The 22,951-nt window shown below is 36.2% G+C and overlaps 1 long non-coding RNA gene across 1 annotated transcript in view; it reads right to left on the bottom strand.

Moving 5' to 3' along the window:
* Positions 1-664: 664 nt before the first annotated feature.
* LOC113110464 (uncharacterized) overlaps positions 665-22,951 on the bottom strand; it is a 46,374-nt gene continuing 24,087 nt past the window's right edge. Inside the window, exon 3 of the long non-coding RNA XR_003293149.1 lies at positions 665-775. This is a non-coding gene — a long non-coding RNA (uncharacterized LOC113110464). The remainder of the gene's footprint in view (positions 776-22,951) is intronic.

The raw sequence follows: 22,951 nt of genomic DNA, 5'->3' as shown, positions 1-22,951 counted from the left end.
TTTGTTTTATTTTGTTAAAGCTATCAGTTAGGTTTAGGATAGGTTTTAATGTAGGTGGTACTGTATGTAATTTTCAGTTTAGGGTAGGTTTTAATGTAGATGGTTCGTAAATTTCAAGCACCAGACAGTTCACATACTTACAAGAACCAATGTAATACAACATTGCCATATTAACGTTCATCTGGTTTGGATAAAAAAGCAATCTTTTAGTGCCACTCACTAGACATTTAACTTTTAATCTTGCAAAATTTGAAAGAAGGAACGTAATATCATTTTGAGTTCTGAAAGAAAAAATACTTATCAATTTTATGGTTATACAGTTTATAACTTGTATACTGTACTAAAAACTGTGAGTGCAAATGTTGGGCTTCACTGTGCAGAAGGACAACTACACGTCAAAGCAAAGGTTCAGCAGTCATACTAAAGAGCTTTTCCATTCAGGAGAGCGGAGCTGACCTTTAGAAACATTAAACCTAATACACACTCTCTGGCTCTCTATGCCACATATGGCACATCAGCTGAAAGCACATTAGAGTGCATTAATTTACCTGACAGAGAAACAAACATAGAATTAAAGAGGAAAAGACTGAAAGTGGAAGGTGGAAATGACCTTTGGAGGCATCTGACTTAGACAGGGAAAACATACCTGTTTAAACACGCCCACTGCACGCTGTAATTACATCTGACCCTCTCTCAGCGGTCGAATACAAGTAAAGTAAGAGTGAGCGAGGGCATCTGGAGTCATTCCACATGGTTTAGAGCATACCTACTGTACCTATGGGGACAGGAAACAGGGTCACTGTTAGTGATTCAAACAAAAAGGAAAAGGTTAATACACCAAAAGACAAATTTATACTTTCAAACTAACAAATTCTGGTACAAAATTTCTTTCCTTATTTTAGTTTCCACCTTTTTCTTCTTTTGTTTTTTACTGCCATTTTCTGTCTTCAACTAGTTTTTGAAAAGCAACGGCCCAACTGTGAGTGTTGCCATCTAGTGAGCGACCATATTGTGAACACACGTGCAAACATGCACAGTTATGAAAATTGAGCAGCACATACAGTATACAGTCTGCACAAACCCTATACTGATTACTAAATTAGCAGCAAATCGAAAAAAAATTATATATATTTTGCTGGACCTCTTTTTCTGTTCAATAATGTTTCACTTGAATGTTTTTATTTTTTTAGTCTCTACATTTATTACATTATGACTTTGAGAATTTGAGCAATATCATTACACTAAGTATGACTTTTTGGTGCATCAATTATCCTGCACTGTTAGGTGAAAAGCTCATTTTTTGTTAGCTGTTAATAATGTTTCTTTTCATATGTTTCATATAAGTCCTTGTATTTACTTACTTTTTGAATGTAAATCAAATTCAATGGGGCTTTACTTCTGAAGGCAATACAACTGCATGTATAATTGATACATTTCCTATATTGCTTCTGTTCATTTACTTTCACCAGTGCTAGTAATGGGAAAAAAGAAAGCGGGGAAAAAGATTTATTGGATTAGACCTAAAAAGAGCTGGAGTGAAGATTCATAATAGAGCCAAATGGAATGGATGGGATTTTCACTCTCACAGTGGCTCAGCATCGCTTGTAGTGTGGCTGCAGTTATAACTAGATTAGGTAAGAGATTATGCCTGGGTCATGAGAAAGTCGCACATGGAGGTCTGAGCCCAAGCAGTAGCCCACTGAAGTAAAAATGAGCTGACTCTCTGAAACACTACGACCTTCAATACTTCTTTCTCCAGCCAGTCTCGCTCCACGGGCTTTGCTTGAGCTTTCAACAGAAGCCAAACCAATACACCAGAACAACAAACACTTCAGTCACAAACAGCAAATGTGGCAAGTAAATTGAAAGCTCATGCTTCAGATTCTCACCCAAAACAATACAAATAAAAAAAAGAGGAGAATTATTAGAGGTTCAAGAGAAAATTTACGCTCATCACGTCTATGTAAATCACAAAATAATTCTATAAATCATGCTAATTTAGGCCAGAAAGCACTTTTAGAATTTAAGAACAATACAAGATGCACAAAGATACATGGAATCACGCCAAGTTTCATAATGTCACTGACATCAAATAGCTCAATTAGTCGTATTCCAACTCACTGATTGTATAAAAAATAAGCATGATGTAATACAATAAAATAAGTTGATATAAAATATTATTTAAAATTATATTCATATAAAATTACAGCCACATTTTTATTAATTGATACAATTATTTTAAAATTATTTAAAATTTAAGTGAATTATAAAATGATTTAAAAATGAATATAAAATGTTAAGTAAAATGTATTTATTTATAAAATTTCCACATACAATAATTTTTCACTGTATTCATGGATTTGTTTTTGTTTGCTACTTTTTTCATTTTTGGTGCATATAATTCATCAAATAATATTTTTATTTAGAAAAAAACTTTTTTATACTATTAGAAAAACTATAACTATATTTCAAACTATTACACATTACTATTTTGAAATAACTTTTTGATATATTTTTTTATTTTTAATTTTATTTTATATTTAGTTTTATTTCAGGTTTAGTTTTAGTAATTATAAGTTACTTCAACTTTAACTTATTTTATTGGAGTTAGTTGCCAATGTGACATTTAAAATTTTTGTGTAAGTTAACATTTTTCATCTTTATCTTTCTGTCCCCTATGAAATAGTTTGCAGCTCGCACCACTTTTGTAACGTCGGTTTGGAATGAACAGTAAATTATGACTTTTTCATTTTGGGGGGGAACCTATCTTTTCAATTTGCTGGAGTTTTTTTTTTAAAGTACACTACCTCAGCTATTCAGCAATGGAGAAAGCACATTAATAACGGATATAGTTTAGATAATACTTGAGCTACTGTTGAGAGTGCCGTTCTTGCAGAAGGTTATGGCAGCCTCTTTAGACCAACTCATTCATTTCTCTTGCTCGCTTTTTTCCTGCTCTCTCCACATAACAGACACAATTACGGAGATGTTCGGCAGCAGAACACCGCTCTGTCGCATAAAATTTCATTACCTGCATACTAAGTATTAAGAGCTGCTAGATGATTGCTGTTCTCCCGCTGAATCAGGCCTGCCAGTCTGGAACCAGATAAATAATAGTAGCTTTCTCCAATATGGCCCTAATTAAATGGGCAGAAAATGCAGGATTACTCGCCATATCTTTTCTCTGCTACAAAACCAATGCAAGCTGCAACTTTCAGGTAATCGTGACAATGTCTATTTGACCAAGTTCATGTGGAGAGGTCTAAGCATTATCTGCCCTCATACTTTACCAAAAAAAAAAAAGGGAAGATATGGTGCCCAGACCTGTCGGCTTTTATTTTGTTCACAGATGGAGAAAAACCAGGCCAGCCATTCAGCCTCTCTCTTTTACTCTCTCTCTCTCTCATTCTGTCCCTCTGTCTCCTACCAATCCATCATGAGAATGAGGAATATTTGTGGCCATTGTCAGCTGAATAATCAGGGGATGTTTATGATCAGTGAAGGGGGGAGAGACTATTTATCAACTGGATCTTTCTCTCAGTAAATCCAACCCACACAGACTCTTTACATACACTCATTCCCAGAAAGGATAGAGCCTGGCCCTTCTTTTTAATTAGTCATCTTATACATAAAAAATCCAGAGACGTTTTCATCAGACGGGCCGAGCGTTCAATGAAAATCAATACAGCTGCACGCTTGACAGCAGCCAGGCGTGTAGATGAGGTAGTCGAAATTATATAAAGTGAACTAAATTCACTGCTGAACTCCAGGAAATTGAATTATTCAATTGTGATTGATTGGAAAATGTTTTAATTGCACGCATTTTGCCACATGCACGAATGACTGGATCTCATGAAACTTACGTTCTCACACAGCAATGAGACTTGAATCTTGTTGCTGCTCGCTCATAATGAAATGCACGGCAGACAGCTTTAGTGTCAAATGAACAGTGGCAGTGCTAGGGCAGGGCTTGACGGGGCTATAGCCCCAACAGAAACACAATTGTGGGACAATAATTTCATGTAATTTAATGATAAAAGTAACCTAATAATAATAGACCTAATAATAAGAAGAATATAACAGGCCTACATTAGTTGTAAATGTAATTGGAAATGCTAAATCGTCTTAATATTGCTAATTTGTTGATGCTTTTGACCATATCTCTGGCTATCATTGACACATGATATGACACATCTCAGCATGGGGAGGTTATCACAGGGCCTCCCAACACGCAGCATTGGCAGTTGGCAGTAGAAGTTATATAACTGATAACATATGAGAAGTTTAATACCACAGAATGCTTATTTTAAATGTGCCTTTTTTAAACTGCTGTATAAAAAACACAAGGTGGCTGAATCGGCATGCTATTTAGATAGCTGACGCTTAAAGGCGTTCATTACTTTCACTCAATTGAATTAGTTTTTTAGCACCCCCTCTGAATCGCTAAGGCCCCCCACACCCCCAACAGAAAAATCCTGGAGCCGCCACTGCAAATGCAAATGATTATTAAAACCCGATATTGACACAACTTTATTTATAGTTATTTGCAAATAACAGCTTTCAGTCCCGCAGTCTCACTCTCTTCCTTTCCATTCACACTCTCACACATACAATGCGTAAACAATCCATAATGTGCTTTTTTTGTGTTTGCCAATTTTAAACTTATAGCTCCTCTGTTACTGTTGCTTGCTCAGAATGTCCCAAGCAACTAATTGAAGATTAACAAGAATTAAATCTGCTCTAGGTGGAAATAACATGATGGATGTTATTCTTACCGATGCTAAAATGAAGTGTGACATTGCAAAGCAATTTTATCTGACATTTTTTCTTTAAATAAACGGTCAAATTAGGCAGTAACGTCATTACATTTTGGAGTCGACAGAGCAGATTTATTCCTGACATTTATACAATGCATTCATTATGTTTGTATTAATACTGTATAAGCGCTTTAGTAACTGCTTATGACGAAGTGTCAGCTAAATTAATAAATACAAATGTCTATCTATCTATCTATCTATCTTATTATTTCTATAAAATTATTACGCATCAAAATTAGTAATAAAATAGCTGATCAAAATTAATTGTTAATTATTATTATTATTCAAAATTAAAAATACCCATCTCAACATCACTGTGTTCAAACGTTCACACAACATCACACACACGTCCTGTGTGTACATCCCCTGGCCCCAACACATCATTTGCCCATTAAATAAACTTACTGCAGACAGATCTGCAAAGCCCTGCTGCTAAATCTCATGAGCAAATACAAACATATGAAAATTGAGATGAGGGGTTGTAGAGGAGCTGTCCTTGTCACCTAGAAATTGAAGGATGAGTCTTCTTATTTGCATAAATGAAACCAGGGACAATGGCTCTTCTGAAGACTCTCCACATCAATCAACACACACGCTTTTGTCTCACCTATTGTCAGGGTGCTGTCAGCTCGGGCCGTGACATGCTAAATGTGAGCAGCCGGTCTGCGGTCTGCTATTTGCATACGGGTTATTGCTATTCTGCGACTCCAGAACAGATTATAAATAATTCGGTGTAGTCTGTAAGGGCATGTGGATCAGAAGATGTTTAACCAAAAGAAGTCCTGTGGTCTCATTCATTATGGAAATTAAAGGCTAAATTCAGACACGGAAAGGCTAATGAAGGAACTCTGACATCCCTTGACATGACTTTTAAAACTAGTGCAGTTTGTGTGACTCACAGCTAGACGATAGAGCCGAGAAGCAATGCTAGAGGAATAAAGATTCTACTCTCATTTTTATATTCTTTCTCTGGGTGTTTTTACACTTGGTTTGATTTAGGGGTCTGAAGGTTGTTTGCATATATTCTGACATATATGAATGTTTCAAACTAACTGAACTGAGATTCGGGGGCTGCGGTTTGAATATTAAATGCCTACTAAGCAAAACCAGATTCACTTTATTTTCATGCTTGCATTGTGCTAATAAATTCTGGGCTTTATAAATTACTATACTGATGACACATATGAAATATTACTGTAACAAAATCAGTGGCTGCCTTACATTTTAAGTTTAATCAACTTAAGACACTTCAATTTAAATTAAATTGACCCTCTTGGGCTGCCCATGTGTTGGTAACACATTTTTTTTTCTCCAATGAAATGAATGTAGGCTACTATTTTTTAGTTCAGTGATTTTTATTTCATATTTCATATTGTTACTAGATTTTATGCAATTAAACTATATATTTATGGAATATGGAATATACAGAACCACTTTTTGAGCATAGAGCTGAATATGAAATTTCCAACTTAAACTGTCGCAGATCTTGAATGCTTCAACGCACAGACTTCGGCATGTTACTTTTTTACTTAAATGAATTAATAAATACAAAAGTTAAACAGTTTTGCTATTAAGTAAAGTAAATTATTTGAAATATATATATTTTAAATAAGGATTTTACTCGAAAACTGCATGAAATTCAAAGTCTTGAATTTAGACAAATCATGTTCCAAATTCGAGGTTAGTATCTTAAAAAGATTGCTTTAATTAGATTTAGTTTGGTCACATTAACATGTTTTAGCAACATGAATTTACTTATTTTTATTTTATTAAATGGTTAATTGTTAATTATAAATATATTTGTGTATGTAATATACATTTTAATAAAAACAACAACAAAAAATGTAGTTACCGCAAAGCCATGTGAAATAGAGAAATAAACATATTCTCAAGAAAAAGGTATTAAACAACAAAACATCTCAGCAGTATAATGGCCTCATTTTGAAGGACACTGGGTTAAATGTGTAGGAGGGCTGACTGGGGGAGTTGGGTTGGGTGATAGACACCAGCTACTTGCTCTCCTGGTGTTGGTGCAACTCTATCATCCTGGGCCAAAGAGAGTGGAAGCAGCAGGCGGCTTATTGCTGAGTAAAATTCAATAGGGGCATAATGATGTCTCACAGCCACAGCCAGAGGTGGGCTGATAATAACTGCTGCTGGAAACGTGCATCATCATTCTCTGCACGGCAGAGAGGGGATCTCTCTCTCCGCTTCATTCGTTTTCTTTTCAGTGAAGAGAGTGATATGCCAATCACGGTCCTAGTAGGAGCCCAGTCATCACACAGAGTAGCTCTGCAATTAAACATGACTCGCACTCTCGAAAAACGACTGCCCGCGCCGATATGGAGAAATAAACACAATCATTATTCAGTTCATTAATCAGCGAATTAGCGACCGTGGATCAGAGATGGAATACACAGAGAACAGGTTGGGTTAACTTCTTTGAAAGTAAGTGTTATCACAGCCTCTCTTCTCTAATGAAGTAGAGTCCATCGCATCCATCCTTGAAGTGCATGCACACTAACAGCAATTTGCAGACAAAGCAACGATTTCTAGCTTGAGAATAAACAGCAACTGGTGGCAATTGAACACAGATGAAAGAGCCCAACTACTGTACTCACACTATATTTCAAAATAAACTTACATTTATAAACAAATGTGACTAACCACAATTTATTTGAGTGTAGAACTAATAAATGAAAAAATAAAAAATTCTGTGAGTATTATATATTTATGTGTATGCATATGTATATACTGTATTATAAAAATAAAAAAACTACATAAATCTACAGTAAAACCTCTGTACAGATGCAGTGCCTACCTAGAATGAAGTTGACTAGCTAATATTGTCAAGTCATCAGGGTGAAAGTACCTTTAGTGTTTCAGAAACAAACCATAACCCATCCTTCTATCCAGCTGTAACAACTGTGGTACTGAAATGCTTGTAGTTTTATGATTTTTATTTTTTTTAAAGACAATGATTTGAGCTCTCTTTTGGAATCGCACAGGACTGTTTCTGTGAGGGTGACCAGTTTTGCCATAAAAACCAGCCTTCCACTCTGGGTCTGTGGTCTATTCATCTCTGACAGACTAGATGTGTCCCCGTGTCTGCCGGTAAAGAGACATCTTTCTACCACCATCTATCAGTCTAATGGATATTACTGACACCAGGACAAGGTGGACAGGAAAAGAGACACTTCATCTTCGGAGATCGAGAGAGAGAGAGGGGAAAAAAAAGAGACATTTTGCAGGATACCACCAAATCTCATTCGCAGTGAGCCCCAGCGTTGTGACAAATCCTGCACCAGATCATTTCATGATTACCTCTGCTCTTCAAAAGAAGTCAATGGCTGTGAAGGGCTTGGAGAGCTGCAAATGTTTACAAAATCAATGAAGGTGAAATCAGACTGAGACATAGACAGGTAGACCCACAAGAGGACCTCATTTGCAGCAAGACGCCTCAGAGATCACACAGAATAAGACATATTTCCCTTCCTACCTAACTCCCCTCCCCTCTCTCATGTCCTCTTTTTCATACTCAGGCCGCGATGACTGAGTATAGAGCTCTAATGATGCTTCATCTGCCGCCACGTTAATGAAATCCCCTGGGGTTTGTTCACCGGCCAATCAGCATTCTTTACCGATGTGCCACTTATCCCAGCTCCATCCCAGACAATGGAGAGTCAATGAAGGGCAAGGGGCATCGGATGAACTTGATGCTGACCAGTGTGCTGTTTGGAGGTATCAATGGTCTCGGGTCTAAAGGCCACCATGCTATTAGAGAGGACGATGCTGTCACTAGTTATCCTCCTGCAAGAAATGGACAGAGAAAGACTGTGGGTGGATGGGGACTCGGGGGTCAGACACAGAGGGGGTGGAAGACAGAAGAGCTCTGTGGCACTCAGATGTGATTAAAAATAGTAAAAGAGGAACATCATGAGAGTATGTACATGGTCAGACAGCTGTCAGACGGTCTCTTCCGTCTGCCATGTTTAAAGAAAAGAAGCAATAACACTTGAAATCAACAAAGAAGTGATTGCTAGTCCACTCTTGTGAAGTCACATCTCTATTGAATACAAATGTATTGTGTGTTTATCTATGACGAGTTCCTTTATAAGGAGAATCATTTATGGTGCTTTCACACTGGAGCTTTTTTATGATATTGGCTCAGAATAAATGCACTCAGTACTGAATCATGAAAGTGAACAGTTACTGTTGTTGTATAATTTGCATACTTACATTCTCCCTGTCACATTTATTATAAAATGCATATCTTATTGCTGATTGTCTCCAAATAAATTGCCTTTGGAGAGACGCTTGCATCCACTGCATCTGTTGCAATGCATCTGCGCCAAATGTGCATGTAAAGTTCTGGTTGTAAATACAAAATACTTATGGATCCAGAGTAATATAAGGGAGCCAGTGGTTTTTAGGTGGGAGGAGGGAATTTAACCAATTGTAAAAAGCCTAAATGTGGTAAAATAGAAACATAAATGTCAGAATACTTTACCTATAGACACAGTTGAGAGCTTTCCACTGTTCCACTGTTTAATATTAATCACCAGAAGAAAATGAAAAACACTTGAAATGAACAAAGCATTGATTGCTGGTCCACCTTGGTGTAGACTCATATTCTCTCAGTCACACAAATGTACTTTATCGCTGTAACCAGCGAGAAAGATTTAAATGACAAGACACTTAATGAACAGATGAGAGTTATTCAGAAAAAAAGGAAATGCACACATACTTCATAAACCACGCACGCACTAAAGAATCTGATATGGCTCCATGTTCAAGGTTCTTTTTTTTTCTTTATCTTATTAAAAGAACAGTGCTAAGCAACACCAACCAAACTGTTTCATCATTAACCACATATCATCTGCACCATGGAAACCAACTGAAACTATTTAAACAACACCTTAAGTGGTTGGGATGATATATTTTCTAGAGCTTTCATTGTCTTTTCATGGTATAGTGAGGATGTTTCTTTATACCAACCCCCACCATGCATAAACCAAAATGAAAACATCTAGCAAATTGTACGAGTACTAAAGACAATTATTTATTTCTGTAATTTTGTTCAATCTTATGATGATACACTCATCCAGAATGGACAGAACAGGAAAGGAAAAAGATGAAAGCTCTAATGTGTGCTTGGGTCAAGTGCAGATTTTTCATTATAGCATGATGTCAAAGAATAAGAGAATTAAAGTTAATTTTAAAATCTGATTTGAAAAAGGGCAATGTGAAAGGTCTACTATTTGAAATTTTTGTAGCACTCTACAAAATTACTTTGTAGCATTTTGTTTGGACCTTTACTGGATGATTTGTACTATTTGTATTTCCAATATACAGATAAGGTAGTTAAGTTAATATTTGAGTTCCCTAAAGAGAACAGAATAATTACATTTTACATTCAAAATGGCACACACCATGGCAGCTACATTTGGTTGTTTACCACCTCTTATTATCAGATATTATTGTCTATTTACAGAATTAAATAGTGTCACAAAAATTCTGCATTATTCCAGTAGCATGAACAAAGCAATGAGGGGAAGCTTTGTAGCTCATTACTGAAAGTGTGACTTAATTGAATGCAGCTCTTTCAGACGGTGGTAAAGCTTGGAAATTAAAAAGCTGCTCTCATTTATCGATGTCTCTCCTAAAAAGCACAAAGAATCTCAACATAGTGGGATAATGGCTCTGTAATTGCAGGATTTGATTGTTTATGAGTATGTGGTTTTGCTGTCTTGACTACCTTTGATATTACATTATACACTCAAGATGTTCAGAAATGTTCATTGAATTTATCTGAAACGGAGGAAAACTTCCTTGTGATTAAATCAGGTTTTATAATTTGCTTGAGCAGATTTGTTCCAGTCTTACTGTATGAATGGCGAATTCATTTAGTTATGCCAACCAGATGCAGTGATAATGAAAAGAATGAACAGGATTCAAATTTTGGCATCAGACCACATGGACGCGTATGCTCTTGTAACACAATGTTAAATAGTCAAATAATATATATAAAGCAAAGACAGCAGCCTATAATTTCCTACATTTCAAAAAGTCACTGCTCAATCCTATTTGAAGTTATCCTAACAGGAGTAAAGGCCAGTTTTCAATTCAAAATTAGAGAACACTTACTGATAACTCCAAGTAACTGGAGTTTATCTGGCACCTGTTGCTAATTTCCTTAATTTTATGACAAACCATATTTAACTGGTTGCATTCCTCCAATTTTCAATAAGATTGAAAGATGTCGGGCTGCACTAAGGTGACTGAAACTCTGCAACAGGAGGTTGTCTAGACAAAGGCCAAAGGGATGATACTCTCAGTCATTGCAAGAGAAGTTGGTCTTTCCAAATCTGAGATTTCTTAAATATTGCAGATTTACAACGACACCAATTCATTCAAGTCCCCCCAATAGACTACCAGTCCACATAAGACAAATGCAGGGGAATCGGTTCAACACTGCAGCTGGAATTGCTTGCCAGTTCAATTCTGAACAGGTTAACGATCTGTCTTGCCATGTTTAAGAGAAATCTCATATTCTGCAGTGACCAAACCTCTCAAGAACATTAAAATAATTAAATGGCTGGGCCAAAAATCTTAACCCAACTGAAAATCTGCACATTTCTAATGCATCTTTAGAATCTTTTGTATTTGAACAAACATTGATAATGGTTAAACTTTAATTTATGGACCAGTTCTCACTATAGATGTTTATTAGCATTCATATTACAAGCATATTGGCTATTTATTAGTACTTATACAGAAGGCTACATATTAATGACTTGTTTTGCATGACCATATTTTAGATCCCTAACCTACCCCATACCTAAATTTAACTACTACCTTACTAACTATTCTATATATACTATATAGAAGCTAATTAGGGGGTTACTGAGAAATAAATCATAGTTAGTAGTTAATAGTGTTAATTGATTCCTAATCTAAAGTGTGATCCTGATGACTGACAGTGCATTTTTTTTTCTTTTCTGGCATACAATCAGACGTAAAAAAGAAATAACAACCATATTTTATTTTGAAATACTAAATTAAATCAACTTCAGAAAAAAATAAATGTTCAAATTAATAAAAAATTATTCACATAGTCAAACCACAAATGGATTAAGCACATCCATTGTACAAATTTAATGAAATGAAATTAAGTTCATCGATCATATTTCATTCACTCATTTTAACGGCAATAATATTCATTGTTATTGCAGTAAAATACACCAAAAATGTTTCTTTCTGAAAAATTCATCAAAAGCAGAAGCGCCAGCCACGGTCAACGTGCTTCTGCCAATGCCACTCAGCCACACAATCTTTCTGTAATGGCACACTGCTGACCACCTTCCTCACTTCTCTCTCGTTCTCTCTTTGCCTTCTGGCAGAGATCACACCCTCAATAATGAAAAACTCAGCCTGAATCTACCAGAGCTGAGAGAAAGGGATAAAATCTTTGCATTTACTTGATACAGCCCCAGGCAGCCCTCAAGCAGAAAACCAATAATTCTGGCCTGCCATCAGAAACAAGTAGAAATAAGATCATATTTCCCCCCGGCGAATTCAAATACAGCATTGTATGGAACAAATTAACGAACTTAGCTTCTGTGTGCAATGTGCCAGACATCCTGTAGACTAACTAGGCATGGATTCCCTCACCACAAAAGACCTTGGGCATTATTCTGGAATGATTTTAATATGCAGATCTAATTGGGAAGGAGGGCTGGTTTGTTTATTAAATGAAGATGGAGGCTAGCACAAGCTATTTTTTACATTTCACCACTTAAGTTATTCTCACCACATACAAACACTTTTTTTTAAAGGAGGAATAAACAGGTATTTGTTAATTAGCCCTCTATTTTTGGCTTGCATCATTAGAAATGTAATTAACCTTATAAAATACACTCGTAACATTTGGCTTTCCTGAGTCTCCCAGCTGCTTTACACCCTTGAGCAGCTAAGCTCAGTCATGCAAGGATGGGGAAAGACACGGTTTGCCAAACTTGCATTTCCCTAACATGCCAAATAACTAATCAGTCTGACAAAATGGTGAAATTTTGATCCTTTAGTACACATCATATTTCTTTCTCGGGTTCTCTCTAGAAAACCAATAAAGTGACTGACTCTATTAATTAAAAGGTGTTGATTTTCTTTTGCACAACAGCAGTAATGAGTGGATTTTCTTTTTTCAGTGAGTGTGCCATTTCCTCCGTACTGCCTTTCCTGTCATATATTGTTTAAAAGTGTACAGTAAAGTTTAAAAGTTTGGTGTTTTCTATTTTAATATATTTTTAATGAAATACTTTTCTATGTTATTACATTTAAACTGTAATTAATACTTTTGATGGCGAAGCTGAATTTTCAGCAGCTCTCACAACATTCTTTAGTGTCACATGATCCTATGAAAATCATTCTAATATGCTTAAATGGTGCTCAAGAAACATGTTTTACTATTATCAATGTTAAAAACAGCTGTGATTCTTTTTTGATATATATTATGATTTTTTATATGTATAAAGTATGATACAGTATATATTTTTTCAGGATTCTTTGATGAATAGAAAGTTTAAAACTACAGAATAAAATAAAATAAAAATAGAAATAATCTGCAACATCATAAATGCTTTTACTGTCACTTTTGATCTATTTAACACATACTTGCTGAACTACTGACTCCAAATGTTTGTCTCAGACTACATAAAATGTGTAGGAGCCATATTTAAACATGGAAATATAATAAAAAATACTAGTTTTGAGAAAAATCTAACCAACAAAACATGATGTTAAATGAGAGAAAATTGAACATGTTGCACTACTTATAGAGAACTAATCAAATGTGAGCTAATTTGTTACATTGACCAAGTTAAATCCTTATTGAATTTTGCTAAGAGAAAGAAAAATATGGCTTTTGCTACCAACCTCTGCCTGTCTTTTCACTTGGTCATCAGTGCTTCTCGGTGAAAAGCAAAAATCTCTCTCGATGGATCTGGTCTTTGCCTTCTGAGAAGCTGGCCATCTGACAAAAATCACTTCTTATCATTTGCTCTCTTCTGCTGACATAGAAGACAGATGCATGAATCAAATCATAAAAGATCTGGTCCTCACTCAACCCCCATTTGAAAACTTTAGCATCACAATTATTTATTGAAGGGAAATAACACCAGATATGTGATGAAATGCCATGGTATTTGTGCCTATAGAGCTCACACAAAGAGATGTTCACAGTGTTATTGAGTTCAGACCAACAGCTGAAGTGTCCCTTGTGTCAGCGAGATGAAACTCACACAGGTATACCCTGTTGCCCAGAGCGTCAGAAGCTGGATCACAGCCGACACTCCAAATGTCAGTCAATATGAGAGATTTTCTCTGTATCTGGAAGAGGATATACAGAGAGTGACACATCCCATCAAAACAAGATGAAGGGGAAAAAGTCCAAAGTTTTTTTTCTTTCTTCTTTTTAACTTTAAGTAGAAAACTATGTGCTAAGGATGTGGCAGAGTGTGAGAATACGCATGTGTACATAAGGTGTTAAATGCCCTACAGCTCTTCCCTGGCCTCTAATTGCTTCACACATTGAACTTGTTTCTGTCAGAGGTATAATTACACAGTCTGCTGAAGCCTATTAACAAAGATTCATTCATTCTATTAGGTCTGATTAACTAAGGCTGTTCACCATCATACATTTTAGATTTGACTCTTCAATCAGTACAACACTGATAAATCAATAAGAGTCCTTGCGGGGATTGGAGGAAAGAAACGTCCCAAATGAGACACTTTAATGTCTCAAATGTATCTCCTAAATAACAGCAAGCGCATATAAATATTTTGCCGGAGTCTCTTACTTCTCCGATTTTGAGAAAAGTAGCTATGCACTTTAACTTTAAATTATTTAACAGATATAATAATCAATACAAAAAAAGTCTGGAGTAAACCCATATAGCATTTCTCGTGAGTCTTTCTGAATGATTCATTAAGGACCTGCTCAAGAGAGTGATTTTATAGTAAATCCGACTAAATTGCTTGTATATGACTCGCTAAAAAGAACTGGTTCAAAAGTTATCCTTTCCTAAATCAGACAGTGCTGTGTGTTACTGCAATAGTTCTTTAGATTTTAAGAATCAATGTTGAGATTATTCAAATGAAAATAATGGATTTGTTTACCTTCTGTGGCGATAATAGATATATCCGTCTCAGAGTCTTCCTTCACGAAAGAGGATATTTTTGCCTGTTCTTGCACAGCAGCTTGACGTGATGCAATATCTGTTTTTGTGGAATAAAACAGGACCAAAGTTCCACAGAAGATGCTTTAAAAGCCATGCTTCACTTAGTCCTGTGAGCTGTCACTCAAAACAGAAGTTTACGGCCCAGTTTCACAGACAGGGCTTAGACTAAGCCAGGATTAGGCCATAGTTCAATTAGGACATTTAAGTCATTTTTTTTTATATGCCTTAGAAAAAAACATTACTTGTGTTCATCCTGAGACAAAACAAAGGCATTTATATTATTTCAAGATCGGTCAGCGCAAGTTTCTTTCAGCTAGAACCGCTCAGATTCACACTTAAGCCTCATCTGTGAAACTGGGGGAATGAGTCAGAGTCCAGCCCTCCTCTCACTTGAGCAAATTGAAACGGCAGGAACTTTGAGAAACAACCAGTGACAAACTATTCAATTAGCTACCAGGGGTGAATCACGGTACTTGTAAGATAACAAATATGGATCTGAAGTGGAATAAGTAGGAAGTGAACATATGACATCCTCTTGAATTTTGAGAGGCCTGTTCTGCCATGCAAAGGCAAAAAAAATGAAAATTAGTAATTGATATTTTGGGACATTCAAGACATCCTTTATCATGTGCAAACTGTAAGTATCTTGAGTCAATTTAGTTGTTTTTCTGAGAAAATAATGGGTCATCTTAACTGTAACTTCAAAAAACCAAGGTAGAAACCAAGACAGACCACTGTATAACTGCTCTTTCACTTTGTTTCACTGAGTTATGGCGTTCTGCCTTTGTTTACCTGTACGTCAATTTAAAGTTACAGTGCCAGAAAAAAACAGCTTGGAGTTATAAAGTATTTTGCCTTTGTTTTACTGTCCATTAAAGTCTACAGCATTTTAATTATGGTGTAACTTGTATACTTTTAAACATCTGACCTGTCACTGAAGCGCTCTTGTTAGAATGACAAAAATCCTTAAAAGTTACATCTTCAGCCTGGCCTGCTCAGCTGTCTAACAACGCTCATCAATGTCAAAATAACTGAGATTGCCAATTTAATCAAAGTAGGTGGGGTTTACAAATCACAGAAACAGATTGAGATTTCCAGCTCATATCTCAGTTTAACGTTGAAACAAGACAGCAAAGTTCCAAATCCTTTAATATTATTCAACTGATTGTTACGTTAGAAATATGGCCATTTTGAGAGGGAGAGATGAAAGTTGTGTTTGTGAATTACCTGCATCTGTATCACTTTCTACAAAAAAATAAGTGGAAAAATATATAGAAATCATTTGAAAATAGTCCCCAGCAACTCTGCTATTGCTGCACCTACACAAACTACCTGGGGACTATTTTGAGGTGCTGCATAATATCACTGCGCCTGCTGCACCCGTGGTACGGCAGCAAAGTTCCTTGATTATTACGCCGGAATGATAGTATATTTCCTAGCCATATCGGCCTGGAAAAATGCAACTTTTCATTTTCCCTCAATCTTCGTATAAGATGTAATTACAGAAGAGTAAAGTTGTAAATATAGAAACTCTTTGGTCATTTTTGATGATAATGGTCTGATCAGATTCAATGATCTAAGCTAAGCTAAAAGTGCTACCGCCAGACCCGGAGATCGGTTGAATTGATTTGAAAACGGTAAAACTCTACTGTTTAACTTGGAGTTGGTAAATGAGCCTATTTTCTAAAAAAAGGTTAGTGTTCCTTTTGACCGTAGCCTATTGAAAATGCAACCTAGATTATTTTCATTACTAAAGTATCTAACTGCCAAATTTCCAGTGTCCTAACTACATTAGAATTAATTTGGCTGGACAAATAAAATCTTTAAAATCATTTTTCTCACACTCTATTGAGTTAAGGTCTTTTGCCTTTGTATGCCTTTATATCCCTATATAAAACGTTCACCCTCTGGTAGAGAATGATAATTTCAACAGATTGTACCCCAGGTTCTCGCTGTTGCCACAGGCCTTTGCTAAAATCCCAGATAACGCTGAACCTGAACTGTATTGAGGGCCACAAGTCCCTGTGAGGAGCCTAGGGGACATGAAGCACTAGCTGAGAAAAATGAATCACAGGTTACATGTGCTTCCCTGGGCGCCATCGCCCACGTCCTCCAGGAATAGCACGACCTCAGAAAACCCTTTTTCTCCTCAATATCAGACATTGAATCTTTCATGATTGGCTACATTTCATCCATGAAGTGTCATGAGCTCTCCCATGCTGGTATGATAGCAGTAATAACAAAGAACAAGAGGTCTGGGAAGAGAGCAAATCCATCCTTGTTGAAAAGAGGAGGCAAAAGGATCACTGACTGATAGTAACCTGATCCTCACACCACCACAGGGAATTTCAATTCATCTCCGACCTTATTTAATGTGCTAAGCAAATTCATCAGTAATATTAAAGGGCAACTTGAGATATAAAAACAGCTGTTACTTTGATAATGTTGGCATTTGGTGCCTTTCTATAAATATCCGACTAAATAAACACGGAATGAAGATTATAAATCACATGGTGGAATCAGCAAGTGCATTTAAAGGACGTTTTGTTAAACATCGTATCATGTAGCCTGAAGTATTTAGATGCTGCTGAATTACATATGCAGGAGGTTTCACATTTACAGCTCAGAGAGCACATTTTTATTCCTCTTTTTATTGGTATGCAGCTGCTCAAGGTTAGTGGTGGGCTTCAGGTTGTAGCTCCAGCCCCATCAAGGCCATCTTGGTGGGGTGGCATACTGATTTCAGCAGATGCCCAATGGGAGTTTAGCTCTGGGTATCAACACTAACCTCCTGCTCCCGGCTTCTCCATGGCCACCAAAGACTGTTCGACTAAAGGTGGTGACAAAATCAAGATGGGATAAAACATTAGTGATCAAACGTTGCTTACAAATCAGATCACTATTTAAAAAAGGGTCATAATAAATGGTCCTATTTAATTGCATACGTTTAATTAAACAAGTGCAATATTTACCTGGAGGATGTAGATAATGCACTGCAATGCAAAAGATGTGACGCTAATTAGCTCAGACATGTTATGAAAAATTAAGTTCAGTCTTTATTTATGGCAAGCACATATGTGCTCCATCATAAGCTGAGTAAACCGAGTGTGCTTTTCCATATAATATAACTAATAAAAAATATAATTAATCTTTATTTATAATAATTATTTTCAACATCAACATAAACATTTTAATCAATATAAATAAAAATCAATCAGGTAATTTATCCTTTACATTTTATTTTGTTAATAAATTCTGAGATTATTTTTATGTTGACACTTTTTGTCAACACATTATTTTATTCTGTTATTTTTTACCCACCCAATCAAAGGTCTTTCACAAATCATTTCATGAGATCTATTTATTTTTTATTGCACAACTCTGTTGAAGACAAACAGACATACCTGTCAGAAATAATGAATGTTCATGCCCTGAAATAAGAAAAGCATTACAATAATTTGTTTAATTAATGTCCTAGTGGGCCAAGGAATAAGACCATGACATGTTCAATTTAAAATCTGTGACTGACTAATGAGTGCAGCAACAAAAGATGAAACTCAGGATAGAATATCGCAGATCCTCACCACATGCAAATGTAAACTCATGCATGCCTCTTCACCAAAGGCGAAGGATGCGACCCGTTGTGTCTCTCACCTGTCAAACACCACGGAAACACAACAACACATGCAAACTAGACTGATACCTGAATCCCTTTAATACGCCAAAGGCTTAGTATGACAGCGGATCCATTACAGTCTCATGCAGAGAGATGACAAAATACCCCAGCTGAAGCTCAAGGCTTATTCTTTATGATTTACGAATGACACACAGCAGGACATCAAAGGATGGACATGCCACTCACTATAAGAGATCTGCTTGTATAGTTATGCCTTTCTCACAGTAGGATATTTGTGACTATTTTGGAAAATATAATGTGAATCAGACCTATTGAAAGACATATCTAGCATCCAGGTACTCCAAATGTTCCAATAAAGCAAACAAATAAAAGGCATAATCAAATGGTTTCCCTTTGACTATGACTACCATAATTGAAAACTACAAAATATACAGAATCCATGCAGGTCACTCTGCAGACTTCATAATAATATCTCTGGGAAGATATTATCTGCATGCAACAGACACACAGGTACAGCTCCTAAATCTACTTGAAAAGGGAATGGCTAAAATCTTGTGCTTGGTCAAATTGTTTCAAAATGTAAAACCGGTATCAGAAATGTAGCTTCTTTTCCTCATGTCATGCTAAAAACTGTAAAATGCTACATTTCCAGCATTTCATAACATCTTGCTATCTTTTCCAACTTCATTAAATGCTAATCATTCCTTTTGAGGAAAAGTACCATATTAAAGTCTTAATATTTTATCTTAATGTTATTCCAATCCGCCTGTTTCAGGAACATCTCCACGCACAAACTATTTAGATAATAAACACATTTCAATAAATCACCAAATATTCTTTAATTAATGAATGAATTTCCCATTTAAATACCTTAAAATTTTCATAGTGAGGAAAATCATCAAGAAACCCACTCGATCAGAATAGGAAATAGTTTCAAACTTAATTTGTGTGTTATCAGCATTTGAGAGGTTTATTTTCCACAACTCAGAAGACAAAGATGCCTAGTGAAGTACACATTTTCACTATCCAGACCTTGTTAGGGAGACAAACACTCAACAATAGCTTGTTGTTTAAACATATAATTAAATTTAAGAGTGAGCAGAGAAAGTGCAGAATAAATGGTGTAGATATGCATGGGAAAGCACAGAACACACACAAACAGAAAAGGATTTGAGGTCAGTGGGCACTGATTCAACAATGATAGCATATTCTATTAAGATAATATGCAAGGATTGTGAGTAACAAGCACTGGTTAACAATAAACCTATTGTCATAGTTGGTACTGACACTACAATCATTGTTGCCACTTCATTTTTATGTTTTTGTATTCCTAACGAACCCACAAAAACATATAAAAAGTTCTTATAACAGCTATTGGTTATTATTTTGTGCGGTTTTTGGAAAGCATTTGCAGAGTTTTTGCAGAGACTTAAGTGATGCTAAGTTGATGCAGTAAAATAAATAGGGAAATGGAAATAAATAAAGCACTAAATCTCAACAAAATAAATTAATAAAAAGAACCTAAACCTAAATAGTAATACTGAAATTGAACAGAAAAATTAAACAAATCAAAATAAATAGATAAATAAATAAAATAGAAAAATAAAAACCTATACTAAAGAGATTACATCAATTATTTTTTGTCATTATAATGAAAGCCAGTATGGGCCAGTGTTATTTTGGAGCCCAGTAACTTTCTATTTTTTGTTTGTTTGTTTGTTTTTTGTAAGTGTAAAACATTATAACAGTTTCATGTACCTTCTTTTGTGTTCCAGAGAAGAAATTCATTCAGTTTTCAACAACATAAGAGTGAGTAAAAGATGACAGAATTTTAATTTTTGAGTGAACAATCGCTTTAAGTCACACCTGAATCCAACCGTTCCATTACATTCAAGTCTAAGATGCCTCCATTTGGTTGATTTGAAAGCACTATTCTGTTCTTTTTTTTTTTTTTTGCAATATATAATACCCCACAATTCACTATGAGCAATTCAGGGGCTGAAAGAAGAAAAATGCCACTTTAATATTTGTTAAAAGAACGTACAATTCTATTTCTACAAAGACTATCAGTGTAACCATTACATATGCCTCTAATGCTCACTTTAAATTTTGTTAAGGCACTGACTGACAGGGCAGCAAGGCAGCCATAGAAAATTGACCAACTAAGGAGGAACTAAATACAGTCATGGGCGAGTGCATAAGAAGGATTTGCAGACACAGACACACAAAGAAACACCACCAACCATATTCACTCGAAGCAGCTGAAACCGCTGCTGCCAATCTGACATCAGTGGAAGAGAAGGCCATAGACAGCTGTGAGATAAAGGCGGGATAACATCGGTACATCAGCACACACCTTAACAGCACTCTCTCAGCCCTGACAACAGCTAGTGACAGGAATACGGGACGCAGAGAGGAGACATATGCTCGATGGTGTATAACGCCGCTCTGACATCCTCTTAAATCTGCTCCGTGTTAGTGTCTGATTAGCAAAAACATGTCTACAACAGCGTGTCAGGATGAGAATAATTCCCACTGATGAGACTCGGCTACCAGGCTCAAACGCGCGCAGACTTTGTCATAAGCAGCTCTCGAGCAAAGGCCTTTCTGGCAGCCATGGGTTGAAAGGGGTATCTAGACAAATCCACAGATTAGACGTCTGAAATCATCTTCCATTTGCTGTATATTCATTGCTATTCGAGATTCAATGGAGTCAAGATTCCTTTCAGGCAGGGGCGTAACTTCCTGACGAGACAGTTATCTCTGAGGCCTGTGCCTATCTTTACAAAGCAGCTTTTGATGCAGCCTTTTTGCACCGAAGCTTGTTCCTCTTTCTCAAATGATCATTTTATTGTTGAATCCACAAAAGATACTTCCCTGGAGCTATAGTTTCTTTTTTCTGAGTTGAACTTGAGTACGTTCAAAAATATTCTTCAGTGAATTAGTTGCTCACTAATGGAAGTTTTTCTGTGCTGTTACACTTGGCAAAAAGTAATAAATAAATAAAAAAAACTCTGGGCTCGGGTCTTGTGAGGTGTTATTTGTTAAAAATGGCAAAAACGTGTGCAGAAACCTCGTCCCAATTAACACATTTGGCTCTTTCAGCTGCCTAACAGGTGCATACAATAAAGCACACCACCATGCAATCTCCTTATGCAAACATTTACTGTAGAATAGGATCTTTTCCAGCACTATCAGCCTCTGTGAACAAAGCTAGAACCATATAGAAACACAAGGTTTGCAGCAGCTGAAATTAAAGAATTTATATATGCACGCGTTTTCTTCCCTCTTTTTTTTTTTTTTTGGGCCATAACTCCAAAAGTTTTCCCTCCATCACTTCAGTCCACACTACACGGCGTGTCACCATGGTTTCGTTGATGGTTTCGCACACGTGCAGTGAGGGGAAACTCGGAAAACGGTTCGTAGCCCTGCTTCAATAGTGCAATACCTCACGAGAGGCGACCAAAATTTCTGACATGTCAGAAATCCATCCGACCAACCGATTGCCGGTCGGGAGAGGCTTATCGCCTCTCGTTTCCCCTTGTACACTGCACGAACACTGCACAACTAACGACGCACAAAAATGCTGAAATTCGGCCCAGCCCAAAAAAGAGTCGCACGATTCAGAATTCGGCTCAAAATCTGATGAAAATCGCACAGTGTATGCCCGGCCTTACATATAAAACTGACAATGTAACAACGCAGTTAGGCGAACTTGCCCTTTAAAGGATTAGATCACCAAAACATTTGTTGAAAATGTACTCACCCTCAGGCCAGTGAATGGGTGCCGTCAGAATGAGAGAACAAACAGCTGGTAAAAACATCACAATAATCTATACAACTCCAGTCTTTCAATTAACAAATTACATATTTGTAATCACCAACGTATAGACTGATTTTGCATAAAAACGGCATAGAGACGAGACAAGATTTTCCACTGGAGAAAGCCATATGGATAAAACATTTGTTTTTTAGCCAGAGGCAATAGTTTGATGAATTTGTTTATTACAAACATGCAGCTTTTCACTTAATTTATGGACAGGAGTCACGTAGATCACTTGTGGATTATTATGACTTTTTTATCAGCTGTTTGGACTCTCATTTTGACTGCACCTATTCACTGCAGAGGATCCATTAGTAAGCAAGAGATGTAATATTCAATTTCTCCAAATCTGTTCCAAATAAACTACTAAAATATATCTTAGATGGCATGAGGGTGAGTACATTTTCAGAAAGTTTTCATTTTTTGGTGAACTATT

Source organism: Carassius auratus, chromosome 10 (genome assembly GCF_003368295.1).
Source record: "Carassius auratus strain Wakin chromosome 10, ASM336829v1, whole genome shotgun sequence".
Taxonomy (NCBI): Eukaryota; Metazoa; Chordata; class Actinopteri; order Cypriniformes; family Cyprinidae; genus Carassius; species Carassius auratus.
Note: the sequence above shows the minus strand (reverse complement) of the source record. Positions and strands in the feature narration are given on the sequence as shown.